At 36.1% G+C, this 10,965-nt stretch overlaps 1 protein-coding gene across 1 annotated transcript in view; it reads right to left on the bottom strand.

Annotated features, from left to right (window-relative positions):
• The window catches only part of ABHD13 (abhydrolase domain containing 13), a 13,691-nt gene extending 2,971 nt beyond the window's left edge, over positions 1-10,720 (bottom strand). The window contains exon 1 of the mRNA XM_012637957.1: positions 10,436-10,720. The gene's annotated coding sequence lies outside the window, so the exon portion shown is untranslated. The remainder of the gene's footprint in view (positions 1-10,435) is intronic.
• Positions 10,721-10,965: the final 245 nt, after the last annotated feature.

Here is a 10,965-nt window from a genome sequence, read left to right as displayed (position 1 = left end):
TACACCAGCCTGATGACAGAGAGAGACCTTGTCTCTTTAAAAAAAAAAAAAAAAAGACAAAAGAACTGAGATATGTCACAAGTGTTCTTATGCATTATTCATCTACTTACGCTTATTTACCAAATTATTTTAAATGCTAAATATCCTTTTACTTAACCAAATTACTATAAAGAAGTTATCCTTAACATTAACAAATAAACGCTAACGATCAATTTGAAAAAATTGTATTCCACATAATCAGCTAATATATGTGGCATTTCAGTATATACCAACTTAGATTTAAATACCGAAAAGACATCATAAAATCAAGTTAAATTAGATTGATTACAAAGACAGTAAGTTGGATGATTTAATAAATTTGATTTTCACTATTATTTCACTAAACACAGATTCTCATATTTGAATTCTTATTTAAATGAATTTTTTGAACATGAACCAACATAGCATTTGTCTTGGTTTCCCAGAAATCAACACTGCCACCCAGTGGTAGCAAGTTTTATTACTGAGCACTACATGCAATCCAGAGAGAAGTACATACAGAAGGTAAAATAAAAATCTGAACTTAAATACTACCTGAACACTGTAGGTGTTAAACCTGGCTAAAAATCACATTAAAAGAAGCTACAGTACAGAAACCAAATACTAAGCCTATTATACTGAGTTATTTCATTATTTTATAATTTACCATAGTTATTTGTCAACAGCTTAAATCAGGCAGGGCTAATTTATACTCCACCTTTGTAGTAGGTAAATCTCAACTACATATCTGGTCACTTAAATTTCTTATCTAATGTTTAGTTAACTTTATTTTTTTTAAGTCAATATGATATCTGATTGATTTTAATTTGTGCCCAGAAGTTGTTCTGGAGAAATCTGAAAACACACTGGCATTAACTTTATATATCAAAATAAAATAATTTTAATTTTTCTATAATAGGATTAACAAGGGCTGGCATCTAGTATAAATGTGTATATATATATATATATATTAATATATATAACACTGTAATATTTGGTAATTAACATACTACTTAAAATACTTAGTGAAAAATATCAAAATTGTACTGTTTTTTCATAGACAAGTCGATCATTTGACAGAGGTATTGAAGATGAGTTATTCAAACATCATTTATTTGATGAATAGGAAAGAACACTTTAAAATTCCATCACCCTTAAAATCTTTGCTGTATCACATACTTTCCGATTAACTTGTATTTATCACCTATGATTCCAGTCTGGATTTCCTTTTCAGTAGAATGAGTGTTTTAAAAATGCTTATGTTTAGGGTTGGTCAGTCAGATCAAGTAAAATTAATAACAAAAGCATTTACAAATGCTATAGATACGTTAACTTTATTTGCTTGTGTGACTAGTATTTCTGGCTCTACTATGACTTTCTTAACTGTGTTCTGCTCAGATTAGTTCTTATTTTAAAAAACTATTATAACACCAGATAAAATATAAAGTTCCAAATACATGAATAAAGAATATTTTTAAATTTGAACCTTATATTGACATCTGTATAAATTTATATAATTAAGATTTTCAATTACTGAACTCTGAAAAGTTCTTTTTGTTTTAACAGCCTCTAATTTCTAATTTCAGCAAACAATACTGAATTTAAATCTATAAGGCTAGGAACTGTGTTTCCCTTTTTCACTACTGTATGTCTAATGAACAGTACAGTACTTTATATACACTCAAGACTAGAAATGTTTTTTAAATAATCTGGTAACATATCCGAATTACTACAATTTCTAAGAACACAAAAGTATTCCGAGTGGTAGGCACATATGTTTAAAACTAGACATGAGAAAAACTGGTGTATTTATTTGGGTCTATTACTGGTTAGGAATAATAAGAAATAATCTTGCAGTTTTTCACAAAACATTCCTGAGAAGTCACTGTTTGCAAACATAATCTTACAGTGGATTGTTACACTATGGAAGTTAGAATAAAAATCAATTCATTTTGAGTAATATCAAATGGAAGTCAATTTTAAGAACAGCTTAATAAAAACTGTTCTGGGGTATGTGTCTCTTCTCTTTAATGTATTCTGATATATCGATGGTTTTGAATGAGAATTCCACTCACAGACTGCCTTATTTTACCTAACCCAACATGCCAATAATCTCTGTTCCCTGTATCGTTATCTCCACCTTAAAGATGCTCTTAAAGGAACTGGGACAAATGAACAATATCAGGAAGGATTTTTTATTTACTAAATTTGCTGAAACTATCAGCAAAACACAATCACTAAGCCATCTGCTGAGATGTAAAAACAACTTCATACAGACCCAGATATTAAGATAGTCAATGAAAATGAACACTGCCTCTAATAAAGTCGACTGCATAGGTCCTACAGCCAGCATTATGTGAGTTTTCTATTTATTTTGTCAAAAAATTAGTGTGAATGAAGAGTTAACAAAAACTTTCTCCTTCTCTGTATAAAAAATGACCTCTCCTTAACCTTCTAGCACTGTTTCCCTGGAAACCTGATAAAGATAGGATTATCAGCTGTTTCCAAACAACATTGTTTGTAGTAAAAATGGCTTCTATTGGTGAGCTACATCTGGACTGAGGGTCCAGACAGTAAGCAGGGCTATTTATGCCCAGTGGGAAGTGTAAATAGGGGCTTCTCTGAATAGGATATGACTTGTAATTGGCTTGCCCTTGGCTGAGTCTTGGATGCTATGCCCACGTACTGTTAGAAAAGACACTGTGTCCCATGGAGCATGAAGCAGCTAAGCCAGGGTGGTGCTCACTCCCACCTATATGTCATCTTTCCACTAGACCTGAGCTCTCTATCATCTGGGAACCATATACCTGACACTGACATGCTGGGTTTTCATTCTGTTATTTTTCAACAAAGCAGAGAGAGGGTGGTTCATGGTATGGTCTGTTATGGTCTATTGGGTCTTGTAGGAATGTTCAACTGATCCCAAGACTTGAGTTGCTGGTCACGTAGAATGAGAGGCAATTAAATACAAGACATTTATGAAATGTGTCATCAGAAGAGAGGGATTGATTATTTGTCAAGTTCTTTTGCATGTAAAATGCATTTGCTCATAACATCTTAGCACCATAAAGAATCCGGAGAAATGATGAGTTTAATATACTCAATAGTTAAAGTTTATACTAATTAGAAGGGTTGCTCAATGGGAGAGAACATGAGACCTATTCTGTGTGGAATAAAAACATAGTCAACCAATAATCTTTCATCTTCCATTCTTCTTTTATATCATTACTGCATATTTTTAACCTTATGCCTACATCTTAAATGAATACGTGACATCCCCATTTCTCGACTCTGCCTTTGCCATATTACCAGATCTGATCTCACAGGTCAAAAATCTCTAAAACCCATCAATCTGTGGCTTTAACCACCTCCAATAACTCCTTAACCACCTTCTATCTGAGAATTTGATGAGCGAGTTCTCATAATGATCTTTCATTAAAAAAAACACCCTCACTTACAAATAAATCCAGTGGATCTTTCTCAATAAACACTGCAATACTCCACACTCAAAGTGGCATTCACCACTGAATTCCTCTTCTAGCTTACAGTATACGCAAAATTCCTGTTTCTCTCTGCTCTATTCCCCCTAGAAGTAGGTATTTTCCAGGGTCTCATCCACTGTCTTTTAAATTACTATGTTCTTTCCCTCAGTGATTTCATTCCATTTCATGGCTCCAACTATCACATCTGTGTATGAATTATTCCCTATTTACAAGTCTATTCTTCATCTATTAATACAATCTCAATTTACCTGGTCCTCAAGTACCTGATGCTTCATTGACATCTCAAACTTATCCAAATCTACACTCATCCTCCTCCCCCCTAACATTTTACACGCTTTATGTTAATTATGAACAAAGAAACATGGTGTGTAAACAAATACATTTTTTAAAAAGCATGGGTCTTTGAAGCCCAATATTTAATATGTAGACTAGAATTTAATTAGGTGTTGCAGTATCAAAAATAGTCATTAATTATGTATTACAGCATAAAAAACATATACCTTATTATAACATACACTGGTCTTGTATTAATATTTAAATGAAAAACATTGACCTTAGAAATAATTTTTGTGCTTTCTTTCTAAATGAAGTGGTTTGAGGTGTCACACTGATATCAGTGAGCACATCACAAGACATAACCTACTGAAAGCACAACTAATCTTTATTATAATGTACTATATAGACAAATTAGATATGATTGTTTTCCTTTTAAAAGAATGGTTTTGAAGTATCAGCAACATCCTGACATGCTATATAAGAACTCTGATCATATAATACAACTTAACAGATATGGTAATAATCATCTTGAGAATTTCATGGTCCTAATTAACTTATTATAGTCACTTTTAGTGTTCTTTATGCTTCCTGTCTCTAAATTTAAGTCCATTACAGGTAAAGAATAAACAATTTAAGACTAAAAATAAAAAAGCAATTTAAATCTGTAAAGGTCTCAGACCACCCTGTTGGCTAGCAATAATAGCTGAATAAGTCAACTGAGTGAGTGATGGCCATGCTCATCTGATCTCTACTAATCATCTCATGTGCTCCCTCATTTATGTACTTGGAAGATCACAAATGGTTCATTTTTAAGGAAAACTAATTTAAATAACTATTTTATAAACTACTGCTTTAAAAGAGATAAATATCAAAGTTACACCACCCCTAATGATATCAGTCCTCAGAATACCACTGCAGACCCCCAGGGGGTTATCAAACCCAGTGTGGAACACTTAAGCAGTCCCATACTTGGTTTCCCAGCCTCTTCCCAAAGAGATGGACAGCACATTCTGATGCATCCTACTGTATTATTTCAAGATTAAAGACAATGCCACAAATAATATGGGTAGACACCTGCTATGTGAATCATAGTGCTCAGGCACTGTAGACAATTTTAAAATGATAAATGTACCATAGCCCTTCCTCTCAAAAAGCTCATGATCTACTCAGTAGCCCCCAAGCAACTCATGAGCTACTCAGAAGACACATATGGGACATAAATAACTGGACATGTCTAACATAAGTTCATTTAATTATAGAGACAAAGAAAAATCAAAGATCACAATTGTCCTTAAATATAGCCAAAGAACATTAAAACCTTAACTATGTGTCCTTTACAACATAATTTTAGTAATCTCTGGATTTCATCAAGCTTGATTACTTATAGAAACCAAGTGGAAATGTACACAAACTTTAAAAAACAGGACAAAGCACAACGCCAGGGTTAAGAATCTCTTATTTGCCGTCAAACAGCTGTCTATGCCACTTATTTTTATGCATGTAGCACAATTTTTCACAGGAACTGGAAGTATTCAGCATAATCCAAATGAATACTTGTAAAGATAGTGTAGAAGACATTAGAGCAGTTCAACTGGATGAACTTTAAGGACCCACAGAAAGATATCAGAAAGATTCTGGTATCTTACCTATGCCAGTGGTTCTCAAAAGGTTGTCACAGACTCCTGGGGGGACCCAAGACCCTCTAATGGAGTCCATGAGAGTAATATTATACTCATAATAATACTAAGACATTATTTATTTTTTCACCATTTGACATTTACACTAATAGTGCACAACCAATGATGGGCAAAACTGCTGACACCTTTGCAAGAATCAAGGCAGTGGCACCATGTGTTGAGGTCACTGTATTCTTTATCACCATGAACTCAGAGTAAAAGAGGGGGAAAAGCCAGTTTTATTTAAGAATGTCATCGAAGAAGCAGTAAAATTATTAATTATATTTCAAACAATGAATACACATCTTTTTAACATGGGTGGCAAGGGTGTGATAAATGGGGAGTACACATAAAACACTTGTGCTGTATATTGAAACACAGTTAATTGTGAGCTGAACTAGTTGCTTTCTTTAGGTGACATTTTTATTTAAAAGGATAATAGACAAATTATAGTGTTTGGCAGACATTTTCTAGAAAACGAATGAAGTTGCCAATAGCTCCCCAACAATAGGAGATTTTTCATATGGCATTCTGGTGGTAGTGATTATTAACACATGTGATTTTTTGATAATCTATTAAATGAGTCACCATTTGGAAGAATGTGCACAACTCAATAAACCAATATATTCTAAATGACCAATGAATGATGCCACAAAATCAGATATGAGTAAAAAAATCCATTATAACCAACAGATTTTAATGTAACAGAGAAAAAACTTCTTTGATACAGGTTTCAGTGGCATGAAGTAAACAGACCTTTACGGAAAGACCACTGTTGAGTGCTAGAGTAATATCATGGAATATCCACAATTCTCTGAGAAGACTATTATTATAATACTCCTCCCTTTACAACTACAAATGTGTGTTAGCCTGATTTTCTTCATGTTTCACTAAAAGAGTCTGAATGCAAAAATATATGGTAACTGCATGTCTTCTATTAAGCAGACATTAAAGATATTCACAAAAATGTAAACCAATGCCATACTCTTTTTTATAATTGTAGTTGTTTCACACAAAAATTTATGTTAATATGTAATGCACTAATTACTGTTATTTTTAAATGAATTAAGTATTTTATAAATTCCCAGTTTTAATTTCTAACACAATAAACATCTGCATAACTCATATATACAAAAACTCTTTGAGGACCTCAATAATTTTTTAAAATGTAAAGGGAGCCTGGCGCAGGGGCTTCTGCCTATAGTCCCAGCTACGTGAGAGGCTAAGGTGGGAGAATCATTTGAGCCCAGGAGTTGGAAGCTGCAATGAGCCAGTGAGCTATGACAGTACCACTATACTCCAGCCTGAAAGAGCAAGACCATGTGTCTAAAACAAACAACAAACAAATACAGGAGTCTGAGACCAAAAAGTTTGAGAACCACTGTTCTATATTGTCTAACTATATAATGTTATTGCATTTTTCCCCAGAGACTTGCCTTTTTCAAATTAAGAAAGATGTATTACATTTATTTAAATCCTCTGTACATTATATTATAAATATATTTAAGGTTTTTTACCCAGTAATATTTAATCCGAAACTTAAAAATAAAGAATAACAACTTTAATATATCAAAAATTAAAGCTCAAGCTATGGGAGTGGATACATTTTAATTATTACTGCCCTAAGAACTAGGAGAATACACTAGACAAACTATTATTCCATCACAGATAACATTTTAGCACAGATAAAATTACATTCTAATAAAAGTCCGAACTGCCCCACAAATTAAATTCTGATTTTTTTTAATTACAAAAGTTTACGTTGTACTGTGCATTGTATATTTGATTTACTGATTCAGTCAATAGCAAACTGTCTTTGAAAACTACAAAAAATGTTTTTACCTATAGGTGAATTAAATGTGAATTTCCCCAAAACAATTTGGTAAAAGGCTAAACAATTTTAAACATAATTAAAAAGTCCTAAATCATAAATATACTATTTTTTTTAAAGTCCTTAAGTTTGTCTTAAATTGACAATTTTAGCAACAGCTTGTTTAAAAATAAAAACTGCTCATACATTTAAAAAAATATCTACATGGACAGAACAATGTGCAGGTTTGAGTGAAGACGAAGAAGTAGAAAGCAAGTTCATGTGTCATTACTGACAACCACATCACAGGAGAAAATGAGGACCCCAGGGTGCTTATTAATTACTCTGGAGAAATTCACAGCTTCCAATCACATTTCAAGTAATATAGAACTCAGATTCAACATTCTTATATCGATATATCTCCTTTTCTGCTAAGCACTGGGAAGTTAAGAAACCATGCCAGCTGCACAGCTGAAATGGAAACACAAATAGCTGCTATCAATGTGTTGGAGACACCACAGAATGAATTATCTATTTCCCTAATGGTTACCCACATGCTATCAATTATGAAAAAGTGAGTATTAATAGTCCTCTGGGACAAATCGACAGTAACTGCCTATGGAGACGCTGGATAATAACTCAATAGTTCAGAGAGCATTTTAAACTGGGATTTAAATCCACATGAGCAAATACTTCAAAAATTATACTAGACAGCAACTTAGTTGCATTTCTGTGCTTTCCCCCTTCTTGAAGCATGAAAAGACTTGGCAAACAGAGTCAACTTTGACAGAGATTACTGTCACTATGGAAGCCAATAACAATTTGCTCTGAGATTATGAATATCTGAAATGGTTTTAATAAAAATGTGAATAGCGATGTCAGAATTTAGACTGATAATGAAATTCACCAAGTTTCCAATTTATGAATGGGCAATTTTCTAAAACTATACCTATAAACCAGATGGATAAAACTAAGAATTTATTTTCTTACATACAACCAATGTTACAGAAGTAGCTAGATTTTCAGGCTAGCTCATAAATGCACGTAGTTCATGTCCTGGAAATACATTTTTTCAAGGGATTTCAGCAGAATGTACTGTTGTTAAAGGAGTTAAGATCATGTGAAACAGCAACACAAAATAACATATTATGAAGTCTGTCATTTGAGGAAAAAAATCTTAATTAAAAGAATTACAAGAACTAGAGCTTTTTTTAGCTCTACTCAAATAAGGGTATTTAAGGGCTTTAGATTTTCCTGAGTTAACAGAACAAGAATTTAAAAGATTTTAGAATCCTTGAGTAATAATTAAATAGATTCTAAATTAATGAAAACAGAGAAATAGAAATAGATTCCCCTGCGATAAGTGACAAGAGAGGGAAGATCACAGAAAAAATGTTTGGTCCAACAGTTTCCTATACTTACCACTAAGTCATATTGTTGGCCCAGGACAACTTGGGTAATAAACTCTTTTATTCAGATGGCCTTCGATGTGCCTGAGAAAACAGCAGCGAGTGTGCTGAGATCTACCTGTAGGTCCAGAAGCAGCCTTGCTTTCATCATTCCAAATTAACTCCCAATGGAAGGTGGTGTGGTACAATGGAAAGGAGACTGTTTTGGGGAATGGTCTGTTAATAGCTAGGTAGCTTTTGCCACCTCACTTAGCCTCTCTAAATATTTATTTATTCACATGCGAATAGAGGATGAAAGACTTAATTGAAATACTGTTGAGATCAAATGTAATAATGTTAATAAATGCAGCTACTTCTATGAGACAACATTTTACCTACTAGAGCAGAGTTAGTGAAAGGACAACCAGAAGTCCAACTAGTCTTGGATTAAATAATGGATATGATTCACTGGAAACGACCGAATAAGGCAATGCCCACATTTCTGTCAAAACCAAGCTCAGGCAGATCTTCCAGAAACCTTTCCCTGGTTCCCGACACCCTACTGCCAACCATTCCATATTCTGTAATTTGTGCAAACTTATGCGGTGGCACTTACTATTACAGGGTAATTAACCTACTTACATAGCCTGTGAGTTCCTTGATGACAGTGACTTACTTCATCCTAGTCAACTCTGTATTTTCAGTATATAGCCCATAGGCTACAGGAGGCACATAAAAAGTTTCTATTAACAATGACTGAATTGAGCACTTGATGTCTTAAGTAGGCTAATCATGACACTAACACTAAATGGACAATCAGGAATTCTTATGTAGTAGAATAAAATTTAATATTTTAGTCAAAGATATGTGATTAACCTAAGCATGCACACAAATATTAATCCACGGCAAAAAAAAAACCAAAAAAAAACCAAAAAAAAAACACATCCAGGAGAGGATCAATGAAAATCAAACATCAAAACTTAACGCCAATATACTCTTGTCTCTTTCTATTCAGTTACTGTTACATAGCAAATACAAGTAAAAGAGCTGTTAAATGAGACTTATTTTTAGTTATGATTATCTTGGGCAATAACATTAATAATGCATTTTACGTAAAATAAATGTTGACAAAAATCTTCAGCAAACTGACTTCAATGGTATGCGGTGTTCTCTTGATGTTTCTTAAAAACCCCAGAACTTCCTGCCATGGTATTCGCAGATCTAAACCTGTTACTAGAGGTGCCTACTTCATCCCTCTAATCTTAGTAGGTAAGGTTTTTCTATTTTACTTTTCATCTCTGTGTGGGAGGGTGGGGGTGAGATGGGCTCAATTTTAAGGATCATAGATTTCTACACATTACTGGAAATACAATTGGCATATAATATTAAGAGCGTTTCAGGTTCCAGAAACAAAATGACACCAAACGAGCCATTGGAGATAACCGCATTTTAGTTTCCAAACAGGTATGTGGTTTCTGCTTGTTTTCCCTGCCACCGAGGCGACGGAAAAGCGGGGTCAGGGCGACCGACACCGGCTGCTGCCGGGGCAGGCACAGCGCCTGGGGCCAAGTCCCGCACAGCCTCCGGCGCTTGGCCCCCCGCACACCTCCCCAGGAAGCCGCTGGGGCTCTGCGGCCTCTTCCCGGCCTCCCGCCAGGGCTTCGTGCCCACCGTGAGGAGCTGGCGGTTGCCCGCGACCCTCCTTGAAGGCGCGAAGCCGGCGCTCGGGCTCCTCGAGACTCGGCGCCCCCGGGCCGCACTTACTCAGACTTGCTGGCAGGCTGCGCAGTCGGCCGCGGGCATGAAACCGAGCGCCGCGCAGCAGCGTCCCCCCGCGCCGCCTCCGTCGCTCCTCATCGTCCTCCCCCAGCAGAGGGGCCGCTGCCGTGGCCACGGTCTAGCCGGAGCTCGTAAGGCGCGACTCTCAGCGGCTCCACTTCCGGCCCCCACTCGGGTGTCGCCGGCAAATGCCCCCGCCGGCTCCCACATAACCTGTTCCCGGTCTTCCTTCCCGGAGTGGGAACCCTACCCCCACTCTCGGACATGCGCAGAAACCGCGGTCCTGGGAGTCCCGCGACGGTGGCTCGGACGGAAAAGATACCTCGGCGGCCCAGGCCTCCGCTTCCCGCTCTGCAACTGGAGGATTGCGGCCTCTCACCTTCCTCCGAGCGCTGGGAGGTCCTCCGGTTCCCGAGGCCTCCGGTGCGAGGAGGAGCCGGACCCCGGGCAGGCCCGACCTGGAGCCAGTGACGTCGGGGAGCTCACCAGATCTTTCTACAAGACGCAGTTTTTAC

This window comes from Propithecus coquereli, unplaced genomic scaffold (assembly GCF_000956105.1).
Source record: "Propithecus coquereli isolate 6110/MARCELLA unplaced genomic scaffold, Pcoq_1.0 Scaffold125, whole genome shotgun sequence".
Classification (NCBI taxonomy): Eukaryota; Metazoa; Chordata; class Mammalia; order Primates; family Indriidae; genus Propithecus; species Propithecus coquereli.
The sequence above is the reverse complement of the archived record's forward strand: the minus strand, read 5'-3'. Positions and strand labels throughout refer to the sequence as shown.